The sequence below is a fragment of the Ceratotherium simum genome, chromosome 6 (genome assembly GCF_057802395.1).
Source record: "Ceratotherium simum simum isolate JZ-2026a chromosome 6, ASM5780239v1, whole genome shotgun sequence".
Classification (NCBI taxonomy): domain Eukaryota; kingdom Metazoa; phylum Chordata; class Mammalia; order Perissodactyla; family Rhinocerotidae; genus Ceratotherium; species Ceratotherium simum.
Genome location: NC_141905.1, coordinates 28088718 through 28102214, shown reverse-complemented (window position 1 = coordinate 28102214; position 13497 = coordinate 28088718). Strand labels below are relative to the sequence as shown.

At 40.0% G+C, this 13497-nt stretch overlaps 1 protein-coding gene across 2 annotated transcripts in view; it reads right to left on the bottom strand.

Annotated features, from left to right (window-relative positions):
• Positions 1 to 10048, bottom strand: part of USP54 (ubiquitin specific peptidase 54) — a 119904-nt gene extending 109856 nt beyond the window's left edge. The window contains exon 1 of one of the 2 annotated variants that reach the window (XM_087432026.1): positions 10027 to 10048. The gene's annotated coding sequence lies outside the window, so the exon portion shown is untranslated. Of the gene's footprint in view, positions 1 to 9544; positions 9992 to 10026 lie in introns of those variants that run through there. The other variant, XM_014784860.2, reaches the window with a different exon arrangement.
• Positions 10049 to 13497: the final 3449 nt, after the last annotated feature.

Here is a 13497-nt window from a genome sequence, read left to right as displayed (position 1 = left end):
AGTATGAAACTTCTAGAAGAAAACATAAGCAGTACGCTCTTCGACATCAGTCTTAGCAACATATTTTCAAGCACCATGTCTGACCAGGCAAGAGAAACAATAGAAAAAATAAACAAATGGGACTACATCAAACTAAAAAGCTTCTGCACAGCAAAGGAAACCATCAACAAAACGAAAAGACAACCTAACAATTCAGAGAAGATATTTGCAAACCATACATCCGATAAGGGGTTAATCTCAAAAATATATAAAGAACTCATGCATCTCAACAACAAGAAAACTAAAAACCCAATTAAAAAATGGGCAAAAGAAAGGAACAGACATTTCTACAAAGAAGATATACAGATGGCCAAAAGGCACATGAAAAGATGTTCAACATCATTAACTATCAGGGAAATGCAAATCAAAACTACAATGAGATAACACCTCACGCCCGTCAGAATGGCTATAATTAACAAGACGGGGAAACAACAAGTGTTGGAGAGGATGTGGAGAGAAGGGAACTCTCATACACTGCTGGTAGGAGTGCAAACTGGTACAGCCACTATGGAAAACAGTATGGAGATTCCTCAAAAAATTAAGGATAGAACTACCATATGATCCAGCTATTCCACTGCTGGGTATTCATCCAAAGAATGTGAAAACAGGGACCGGCCCCGTGGCTTAGTGGTTAAGTGCTCGCATTCCACTACTGGCAGCCCGGTTCCGGATCCCGGGTGCACACCAACGCACTGCTTGTCCAGCCATGCTGAGGCTGTGTCTCACATACAGCAACTAGAAGGATGTGCAACTATGACATACAACTATCTACTGGGACTTTGGGGAGAAAAAGGGAAAAAAGAAAAAAAGAAAAAAAAAAGGAGGAGGATTGGCAATAGATGTTAGCTCAGAGCCCGTCTTCCTCAGCAAAAAGAGGAGGATTGGCACGAATGTTAGCTCAGGGCTGCTCTTTGTCACAAAAAAAAAAGAAGGTGAAAATACCAATGTGTAAAGATACAAGCACCCCTGTGTTCATTGCAGCATTATTCACAATAGCCAAGATTTGGAAGTAACCTAAGTGCCCATCAAGGGATGAATGGATAAAGAAGATGTGGTATATATACACAATGGAATACTACTCAGCCATAAGAAACGATGAAATCCAGCCATTTGTGACAACAGGGATGGACACTGAGGGTATTATGCAAAGTGAAATAGTCAGAGGGAGAAGGTCAAATACCATATGATCTCACTCATTAAGTAGTAGATAATAACAACAACAAACAAACACACAGAGACAGAGATTGGATTGGTGGTTACCAGAGGGGAAGGGGGGAGGGAGGAGGGCGAAAGGGATAATTTGGCACATGTGTGTGGTGATGGGTTGTAATTAGTATTTGGGTGGTGAACATGAGAACATGATGTAATCCACGCAGAAATAGAAGCATAATGATATACACCTGAAATTTATACAATGTTATAAACCAATGTTACCGCAATAAACAAAAACAAAACAAAACAAAACAAACAAAAAAGTTTCCCCTAAAAACAAACAGCAAACTAAAAAAACATTGCAAACTATATGATAAAGGATTAATATTTTTACTATAAAGAGCCTTAAAACATGTCAAAATAAGAGAAAATTCCATATGCCAAAATGAAAATTGGCAAAGATATGTACAAATGGAAAATATGAATATCTAGAAAATCCAGGGGCCGGCCTAGAGGCGTAGTGGTTAAGTTCACGCACTCCGCTTCACTGGCCCGGGTTTACCGGTTAGGAGCCCAGGTGCAGACCTACACACCGCTCACTAAGCCACACTGTGGCGGCATCTCATATACAAAATAGAGGAAGACTGGCACAGATGCTAGCTCAGGGACAATTTTCCCCAAGCAAAAAAAGAGGAAGATTGGCAACAGATGTTAGCTCAGGGACAATCATCCTCACCAAAAAATAATAATAATTATTTTTTAATAATTTAAAATTTAATAATTTAAAAAAATAATAATTTTGAAAAAAGAAAAAGAAAATCCAAAAGAATCAAATGAAAAATCATATTTAATAAAAGGATTTAGTAAGATAATCCAATTCAAGATCAACATAGAAGAATTAACAGCTTTCTTACATGCCAGCAATAACCAATTTTTAAATGTCATGAAGTAAAAGATCCCAATTGCCATAACAACTTTAAATAACTATAAAATACTCAGAAAGTAGACAAGCACAAGACCAATATGAAGAGAACTATAAACTTTTCTAAGGGATTTTCTCTTAAACCTGAATAAAGAGAATATCCTATTTCTAAATGAGAAGTCTCATTCAACACGATAAAGATATAAATTCTCTCACAAAGTAAGTAATCTTTCTATTTATTGTGATCAATCCCAATGACAATTTTAAAAGAATTTTTGTTTGTAATGAAATGTGAACGGTTGTTTCTGAAAGAAAAAAAATTCCGTTCTTATATATATTCTAAGACTGAGAGGGGATCTGACCTTTAAACATACCATAAATTAGCAATAATCAAAACTGGTTGGTATTGACCCAGAAATAAACAGATCAACTGAAAAGAACATGTCAGTGAAGAAAGGATAGGATATTCAATAAATAGGGTTGAGTCAATTACATATTTTTGAAAAAAGTACCTCATAAAACATACAAAAATAAATTCCAGATTGGTTAAAGAGCTAAATATTTTTTAGCTAGTAAAGTGTTATAGTAAAATATTTTTATAATTTGGGGATCGGAAGAGACTTCTTAAGCAAGCCTCAAAGTCCGGAAGCCATGAAGAAAAAGACAGATATGACTATATAAAATATAAAAATTTTAGTACATCAACAGACACCATACACTAGAGAAAATATGTGCAATATACATAATAAATACAGATTTGAACTCTATCTACATACATATAAAGAGATCTTGTTAATCAACAGGTAAAAGAAAACAACCCACTTAAAACATAGGCAAAGAATAGAATAAGCAATTTCACAGAAAGAAATATAAACACCCAATAAAGAAATAAAAAGACGGTCAAACTCATAAGTAATCTGGAAACTGCAAATTAAAACAAAATTTTTTGCCCATTATATTAGCAAAAATGTACAAGATTGATAACATCAAGTGTTGGCAAGTATGTTGGGGTATAGGCACTTTCATAAACTGCTGGTGGAATGCAGAATGATACACAGACTGAAGGGCAGTTTGGCAGTATCTTTCAAAACTGAAAACATGCATACCTTTTAAGCAACAGTTCTAGGCACCTACTCTAGAGGTATTCTAGAATATTTACACAAGAGACAAGAATATGTGATGTTCATTTTAGCGTTGTTGGTAATTGCGAAAATCTAGGACAACTTAAATGTCCATCAGTAAAGGAACTGTTAAATAAATTATAGTAATTCAAACTGAAATACAATCAGCTGTTAAAAAGTGCATACTGGGCCGGTCCCGTGGCTTAGCGGTTGAGTGCGCGTGCTCTGCTACTGGCAGCCTGGGTTCGGATCCAGGGCGCACACCCACGCACCGCTTCTCGTGCCATGCTGAGGCCCATCCCACATATAGCAACTAGAAGGATGTGCAACTATGACATACAACTATCTACTGGGGCTTTGGGGGGAACAAAAGGAGGAGGATTGGCAATAGATGTTAGCTCAGAGCCGGTCTTCCTCAGCAAAAAGAGGAGGATTAGCACGGATGTTAGCTCAGGGCTGATCTTCCTCACACACACACAAAAAAAAGTGTGTACTGACAGGGTGAGATCTCAAAGGCACATTGCTAAGTTTAAAAAAATGAGCTGCAGAAAAAATATATTATCATTCCACTGATTTCAAAAAGCTATAAATAGTGGCCAGCCCCTGCAGTGTAGTAGTTAGGCTTGGCGCGCTCCACTTCAGAGGCCCAAGTTTCTCGGGTTCGGATCCCAGGCACAGACCTATACCACTCATCAGCCACGCTGTGGCAGTGACCCACATACAAAATAGAGAAGATTGGCACAGGTGTTAGCTCAGGGCTAATTTTCCTCAAGCAAAAAAAGAGCAAGACTGACAACAAATGTTAGCTCAGGGCAAATCTTCCTCAGCAAAAAAAAAAAAAGGCTATAAATAGATATGTAGATTATAAATAGAAATTGCATAGCAAAAAGACTAGAAGAAAACCCATCAAACAGGATATTTCTGGAAGGGGAATCTTTGCTTCTTAGCCTCTATATAAAGCATTATCTTTTTAAAAAGAATGTATTCTTTTTTCTCTTTAATTTAAATATTTATAAAATTTAATATACAATTTACAATTTAATATAAAATTTAGTATACAATTTAAATAGTTATAAAATTTTTAAGTGTTTTAAAAAAAGACAAACAGGGAAGTCAAGAAAGAAAACGAATAAATATGGAAAAATGTTCAACTTCACAGGCAATCAAAGAAATGGAAATTTAAAATGAGATATTGTTTTTCACCTACCATGTAGAGTAAATTGTTTTTGGTTTGTTCAGTGTCTATTTACTATTGCTAATGTAAGTGCTGGGAACGTAACACTTTTTCCCACTCATCCCTGGAGGAGTGTATATGGATAGAACCTTTCCAGAGGGTATCTGTATCAAAGTGAAGGTCTGTATCAAAGAAAAGGTCTTCAGGCTCTCCCGTGGAGGGTGAGAGTTAAAGAATGCTTTTAGACCATTATCCTCTTTACACATCATCAACTACTCTTTCAGTTTTCGACCCTTCTGGAGGAGAAGTTCCATTCTCAGCCCTCAAGGCTCTTCCTCTCATCTCATTCTCTCGCTCTAAACCTTTCTTGAAAAAATGTCTCAATGCCTCAAAAATAATGCACATAAAAAACATGGGCACCCAACCCACTTAGTTAAAAGGTGTTAGAAAACACAAGAATCTCATTCACACCCACATGCTATTCCAGCTAAAATCTATGCAGATGAGGGACTGCTGCAGAAAGTCAACTCAATGAAAAAAACTACATCACTGACTCACCTTCAAATCTGCATGTATTTCTTAAGAATATTACGTATTACAACAGAGTTGTACCCCTCCACTTTTTTAAAGACACACAAAACATTTATTAATACAGGCCAGCAATGGAGCTGGACACAGAAAAAAGGAAACAGTAATATAACAAACCAAATGTAGGAAGCATTCGAATAAATTATCTGAACGTACTTACCCTAAGTATAAGTAGGAAGTACAAGGGAAACAGGCAATCAGTTTGTACTGTCATCTATCAATAGTCTCCTGACAACACTGGTTTCCTAAAATTAGCTGAGAGCATCTATAACTCTATGTATGGCAATTATTAAATATAATTTGGCAATGTGGTACAGTAGAAGGAACACAATTCGAAATCAGGACACCTGGGACATTCCAGCTGTGTGACTTTGGGCAAGTCATTTAAAAGTTCTCTAGGGCCAGCCCCGTGGCTTGGCGGTTAAGTGCATGCACTCCGCTGCTGGCGGCCCAGGTTCGGATCCCGGGATCGCACCGACGCACCGCTTCTCCGGCCATGCTGAGGCCGTGGCCATGCTGAGGCCGCGTCCCACGTACAGCAACTGGAAGGATATGCAGCTATGACAGACAACTATCTACTGGGGCGTTGGGGAAAAAATAAATAAATAAAATCTTTAAAAAAAAAAAAAAAGTTCTCTAGGCTTTAGTTTCCTCAATATAAAAGGAATGTATTAAACTGGTTGGCCTCTAAGCATTCAACTAAGTATCAACACTTCACTGAAGGTATTTATCATTCTCAGTTTTTTTTTTTTTTGTGAGGAAGATCAGCCCTGAGCTAACATCCATGCTAATCCTCCTCTTTTTTTGCTGAGGAAGACCGGCCCTGAGCTAACATCTATTGCCAATCCTCCTCCTTTTTTTTTTTCTCCTTTTTGTCTCCAAAGCCCCAGTAGATAGTTGTATGTCACAGTTGCACATCCTTCTAGTTGCAGTTGCTGTATGTGGGATGCGGCCTCAACATGGCCGGACAAGCGGTGTGTCGGTGTGTGCCCAGGATCCGAACCCGAGCCGACCGTAGTGGAGCGTGCACACTTAACCGCTAAGCCACAGGGCCGGCCCTCACTTAGATTTTTAAAGAAACCATGAACTAAGATAAAATTTGAATTTCAACCAGAAAATCGGATTTTGGATTTTGGAACATAGAGTTTAAAAAATCTGAAAGCAGGGGCCAGCCCCGTGGCTTAGCGGTTAAGTGCGTGCGCTCCGCTGCTGGCAGCCCAGGCCCGGATTCCGGGCGCGCACTGACGCACCGCTTTTCCGGCCATGCTGAGGCCGTGTCCCACATACAGAAACTAGAAGGATGTGCAGCTATGACGTACAACTATCTACTGGGGCTTTGGGGGGAAAATAAATAAATAAATAAAATTTTAAAAAAATCTGAAAGCAAATATGTAAATACATGTGATATGTATATACTTTTTTCTCAATACAAAAAACTGCAGTATAAAAGTTTAACTAAATCCCTTCAAGTCTGTTGTAATAACATTTGCCCTATATACAAATACAGATACCTATTTCCACTATTAAAATGATCACTTTCTGGAAGTTTACAGATGTTAACAATTGCTTGTCGCAACTATTTTCCCAAGCATAGCTCCCTATACAATTATATACCATATGAATATGGTAATCTACTCAATTCTCTGTATAACAATACAAACCTCATATTTAGCATCATGCTAATATCCAAATTAGTTCCCTATATGTAGTGTAAATACCTGAGGGAGAAAAATCTACAAATAAAGACACAGAGTTTGAATTCTGGTCCTCTGGCCAATTCCACCTTCAATCTCTGCTCCCCTTCCCCCATCCCAAGTCTCCATCCCTGCAAAAGGAAGGAATCTTGCTTAGGTTTTTCCAATCACATATATTTCCAACTCCAATCCCTAATCTACCATTTACTAGCTCTGTGATCTTTGGCAACTTTCGTTAGTTTTTAAGCTTCAGTTTTCTTTTCTTTGAGGAAGATTGGACCTGTGCTAACATCTATTACCAATCTTCCCCTTTTTCTTTTTTCTCCCCAGAGCCCCAGTACGTAGTTGTATATCATAGTTGTAGAGTTGTAGCTCTTCTATGTGGGACACTGCCTCAGCATGGCTTGATGAGCAGTGAGTAGGTCCACACCCAGGATCCGAACAGGGAAACCCTGGGCCACCAAAGCAGAACACGCAAACCCAACAGCTATGCCACCAGGCCGGCCCAAGATGTAGTCTTCCTATCTTTAAATTTGAATTATTAGCATCAGCTGAAGAGCAGAGTGTTGTGAAGATAAAATGAGATAATATGTGCCTGGCACATTAATAATCAGCTAATGAATGTTAGCTATTATGCTTATTATTATTATTGAGTTAAGAATGTCCAGTGATATTTATTTTAAAAGAGTACTAAGAAAAAGACTATTAAATTATGAACTGACCTGTGAATTTTCTCAAGCTTCCATTCTAACTTTTGTCTCTTCTGAGAAACGTAATGTGTTTATTGATGCAACATACAGTTCAGAATTTGCTCAATGTTTTGTAATTTTTAAAATTATTTCCTTTTGGAGAAAAAAAATTATTTCCTTTTCAGTCTCGTCAACTATTATGTAAATGCCTCAGGACCAGAACCTTGTTTCATAAGCTTGTGTTTATATATTGTAATTATTTGTTTCTCTACCACTCGCCCCTCCTAGGCCCTGAACAATTCCAAAGCAGAGAGCAAGGCTTACTTGTATTTGTATCCTGAAGGCTTAATAATCAGACACAAAGTAGGTCTCAATAAATGTTTGTTGAATGGATAAATGAATGAATTAATCCTTTTTTTCCCCCTACAATGCCTTACACAGTACTCTACACATACCAGGAACTCAGTAAAGCTCATTAATGAATTCATGCAGAAATCTTTTGGACCCAACCACATGAACCTTTATCATGCCTCAGAAAAGCACTTATACTTTAAAGTTTACCTACTAACATTACAAATTAACAGTTTTAGTCTAACACATATCAAATAAATAGGTTCAGTGAATAACTACATCAAGGCTAGCTCTAGAAGGATTTAAAATCCATTATTCTAATTAATGAATTTGTGACCCTCAACATGGAAAAATCCAGTTACATAATCAAAAGAGGTTATCCCCTGCAAATTTATAGCTACAAAAGATAGTGAAAAAAATTATCAGAAAGCTTGTATCTATTGATTGAAATCGATAAATTTTTTTTATGTCTGAATTGAAGCCATTGTTTTCACTAGATAAAGAGTTAACAAGCAAAGTGGTCCAAACCTGTCTCTAGAAACAGTCCTTGAGACTCAGAGATTAAATGTTTTGCCCTCTCCGTGATTGTAACTCCTGGGAGACTCCTTTTATTTCCAGACTGACAGATATTCAAAACTTGTTCTGTCTCCTAAAATAAAACGTCATCCATTTCTTAAAAGGGAAATAACCAAACAGGCACACTTTGGGAACACTAGGTTTTACATTCAAGTAACTAAAACTAACCCTAGTGTTCAGCCTGCTGCTGCTGCAATAGAAACACTTCTCTTAAGTTTTTAAGTTACATCGTGGAAAGTTTAAGTGTTGTACAGCACTTCCTTTCACTGTATCATCTAAACTGATTTTACACTGCATACATAATTTCATAAGTACACCGTAAAGGAATTCTACACTTGAATGAATCTGGGAAGAAACATGATCTTAGCACACACCCCCTTCCTCCAACTCAATACTCTCCAGAGGAAGCACATCTTAGTTTTTTTTCCTCAAGAATTTCTTTCTCCCGCCCCCACCCCACACTTTATTTTAGAGCAGCAATCATTCATTATCCCACTCACAGTCTCTCCACCGAAAGAACCGTCCCAACTAATACTAGTTCACCAGGACCCTCCTTTCAGCTGCTGGGAGGTCCGGGGGAGGAACTGGGGTGTAGTAGGGTTCAAGGGGCAGGGGCCGGAGCGTAGAAGGGTGTGTGTGTTGACAGCAAGCCTCAGAGTCCGTGGGGGATTTCTTTGGTAGGGGCGCGGGGCAGTGAAGGTCTGGGACGCCACCATTCCCGCCACGCCATTTAGGACCCAGTCCTGGCGCGCAGTCCCCGACCAGCCTCAGGCGCACCCCGGTGAGCTGCGAAAATCTGACACCGCGCCCCCCAATCCCCACCAGTGCTAAGCAAATCGGGCCCAATCTCTGTGTTCCCATTCAACATACCCTCCTCCTCGCTGTACCCCACTTTTTCCCACTTATTACTCGATGTAGCCCGGTCCCTTTAGCCAGTTCTGAGTCCCTGTAACTCTCTTGCTCCCAACACACACACCCTTCTACACTCCGGCCCCTGCCCCTCGAGCCCTACTACACCCCAGTCCCTCCCCCTGGACCTCCCAGCAGCTCCAGCCCTCCCCGCGTGCCCTAGTGCAGACTGGCGCCCTTTCCCTATACCCACAGGACCCGGGTCCTTCCCCACACGTCACAGTTGGACCCATTCCTCCCGCGACCCGACCTTCCCCACCCCCTCCCTAGGCGCTACCCTCTGTACCCCGTTACCTCCGGCCCCGCCCCCTTGAGGGTGTCGCACTCACCTCTCCTGCGGCCGCATCCTTAACCGCCGCGGCTGCTATAGCTACAGGGAGCCAAGGCAACCAGCTCTCGCGACACTTTCCACAGCTACGGCGAGAACGGCCAAGAAGAGCCTCTCGCAAGAGAGTGAATGAGTCAGGCTCGAGACGGCTAACTATATCTCGCGATAGTACATACTGTGTAAAATGGCGGCCGTAAGGCGTCTAAGGGGTGGCCTGGAGAGGTCTGGAGGTGGACGAGGGCGGCGAAAAATCTTGAGCTGGCTGGAGAGCCGGAAAACTATTGTAGGCAAGACAGTCTGGGCTGGGGGAAGTTAGTATGGCGAACCCTACACTGGAATTAAAATTAGGGATGTGGCCTTCTTTTCCCAAGTGCCTCAAACTTAGAGCAGTATCACCCTTAGCAGAAGTTACGTTTTCCTGGCCTTTCCTTCTGCATGCGGAGTAGTTAGAGATGGACCGAGCAAGCCAGAAATTGACCTTACCGTATCATTACCTTCCTTCAGGAAGTTTTCATCCGTCCTTCCCCTACACTGGGTTTTCAATTGGTACTTGGCTTCATTGAAATGTTTATGTTTATCCACAGGTGCCCCACCCCCACCAGTTCGCCCGACCAAAATAGGAAATAAAAGTAAAAAAAAAAAATCAAACGTAAGCACTCGTGTTTGGCCTTGAATGCGGAAGGGGACCGCATTGGTGTGTGATGTGAACTTTGTACTTGTTGCTTGCCGCCCTATGGACACATCCTTACTTAGTGACTTTCTCGACGCTTAGTTGTACGGCTTTCTGTCTCTGCTCTCAAACTGTAAATTCAGACTGAGTAGCATCTGGGACAGAAGGTGAATTGAAAGAACAGGGGAACAAATAAGTGAATAGAAATAATAAATGGAGAATTCATTTTCTTCTCTTCCAAGCCTCTGATTAGCTCTCATATTCTAGACCAGTGCTGTCCAGTAGAAATAGGTTGCGCGCCACATTATGCAATTTAAAATTTCTCATAGCCACATTTTTAAAAAGTAAAAAATATGAAATTAATTTTAGTAATGTATTTAACCCAACGTATTCAAAATATTTCGACATGTAATCAATATTTTAAAATTATTGAGATATTTTATATTCTTTTTTTCATACTAAGTCTTCGAAATCCAGTGTTTATAATTACAGAGCATCTGAATTCAGACTAGGCACAATTCAAGAGCTCAATAGCTACATTTGGCTACTGACTACAGTTTTGGACAGCAAAACTCTAGACCCGAGACTAGGGAATGCACTATCTGGGTGACTTTAGGGGCATAGTATTATGGGCATGTGGTTTATGTAAAAGAAATCCTTGAAGTTGCTAATTCAAATGGCTGCAGAGGCTAGGCATGTAACAATAAAAGGTGACTTGGTGTAAAACAATAGGTAGTAGTGGTAACTAGGACCCACTGGAGAGTACAAGCTCCCATCTAAAAGTGAGCTCTCCTGAGCTCCTGAGTTTTAAAACATAATAATGGCAACAGAAGATGTCTATGAGCAGTACAGACAGCTAGCTCTGCTGCCAATATGTGGTCTCTGTGAACTGGGGTATTCAAATGTATGAAACATTTTTGAAGAAAAGATTTTTTAACAGAATGGTGTTCAGACAAAGGAATAGCAAAGCTTGAGGATTTGACTGGATTTCTCGCTGGATCCAGTACAAGTGTGCACCATTGCAATTTCCGATAATAATTTGACTTCCAAGTAGACTTTTCTACTAAGATAATTTCATAGCCAACCTGGACTCCTTGTAAATTAATAAGCTTGCATTATGAGTTTTTGTTATATTTAAGATTTCAGACAGTCTCAGCTTGGAAAAATTAGGTCTCTAGGTTTTCAGAGCTGTTAACTAGCAGACTCTGCACTTTTTTTTACCCTAACTTTAAGGGTAGGCATTTAATAATTATTTTATAGTTGACTGTGAAATCTCTTTGACACATCCGAGTTATTTTTCTTTGTACCCTTATGCCTGACAAAGTACCTGGTATACCATAGATACTCAATAAAATGTAGTCCTTAAAAAAATGTCATCCTTAACCTTTTGGGAGGGCTCACAGACTTTTAAACAGGAGAATCTGATGAAAGCTATGAACCTTTATCCAGAACGTGTCTGTGTCCTACCCATATTCCCTCAGCCCACCCCAGAGCTCACTTCAGCTTTGGTAGACAGATCCTGCACAAGGCCATAGCTCCCTACCTCAAACACCTGAGTATCTCTTTTCCTGGAAGTGCCAGAAGAGTTAACATTTCCAGTAGCAATCTACAACCAATGAAAGATGGGATTTGGTGGCTAAGTACTCTAATTCCTCACCCCCTCAGTGGGGCAGTTCTGAGGTATGTTCTACTGTAGTGTTTCTCAAAATTTACTAACACATAAGAATCACTTGGAGAGGGCCGGCCCCGTGGCTAAGCGGTTAAGTGCGCGCGCTCTGCTACTGGTGGCCTGGGTTCGGGTCCTGGGCGCGCACCGATGCACCACTTCTCTGGCCATGCTGAGGCAGTGTCCCACATGCAGCAACTAGAAGGATGTGCAACTATGACATACAACTATCTACTGGGGCTTTGGGGGGAAAAAAAGGAGGAGAATTGGCACTAGATGTTAGCTCAGGGCTGATCTTCCTCACACAAAAAAATAAAAAATAAAAAAAATAAAAATAAAAGAATCACCTGGAGAGATTAATAAGACACAGATTCTTGAGTTTGCACTTTTACCCAAGCTCCCAGGAGATAATGATGCTACCAGTCCATGGACCACACATTGAATAGCATTTTTCTCAGAGTCCCCAGTGAGATTCAGCCCCAATTGCCCAAAGCACCTTTATTGGCTTTTTCTCACTCTTACACTGCTTGGATTCTGGGCTCACTTACCAAATCAACTACTTGCATCCATATCTTTGTTTCAGGCTCTGTTTGGGGGGAAATCCAAATTATGACAACATTCTCCTTAGAAAAATGCACATAGAAATAGAGTTTTGTGTATAAGTTTAGAGGAAGTGTGAATCCCCTGAAATTTACTTAGGTTGTAAAGCCCAGTGACCAGGGTAAATGTCATGTGACTCAAGGTCTATGAAAATTGAATCAGTCTATGCAGAGTCTAGCAACTTAACATAATCAATAATGGCTCATGGAGTTGGCTAAATTCAGCCAGCTCTCCTTGGAAGTTATTTTCCTAGATCCTATTAAGTCATCTCTTTATTCATCTTGGTCTGCATCACTCTTACTATGTGGAACATAGGAGTAAGTCTGGGACTCTAAAGAAACCCCATGCTTGAAATCAATATAAAGAATATTGTTACTCATTCCTATTGGGGTCTCATGGTTTCTTCCCAATCACAGTACTTTCTGGAGTCAACTGCAGTTCCCCTGTGACCCTTAGATCTTTTTTTTGCTGTGTTCACACAGAGCCAGGCATACTATAACTGCAGCTGGTTTCTCCTACTTCCTTCTGGATTCCAACATGGCTCCCTATTCTATTTCATCCTGTTGGGAATCTGTAACCTTTGACATATATATTCCTAAGCCCAGTCTGGTGTCATCTAGAAACTTTATGGCATGCTCTAGTTCTGTGATAATTGGGTAATCCTGATTATCCCAATTTCTAATCAGTTACATAAAGAAAGATAACACTAGGATCACCAACACCTATTTCCCAGCCACAGCACACAATAGCTTCTTAACTTTGCCCACATACAGGCCAGCACGTGTATTTGTGTGTGATTATTTGTCTTATGTACTATTGAATAAGTATGTCTTTGTATACATCTATGAATGTGGTTTTGTGGGTGTGGGTGTGGGTGTGGGTATGTAAGCAACCAGAGCTCAGGTCTGGTCTTGAAGTCTGAATAATGAATGTTTAGTGTTTTACTTTAATTAGTCTCTGTGCATTGTTAGCCTCAGTTTTTGACTGCCCTCAAATATCAGAGGAAGAATGAGTTCAT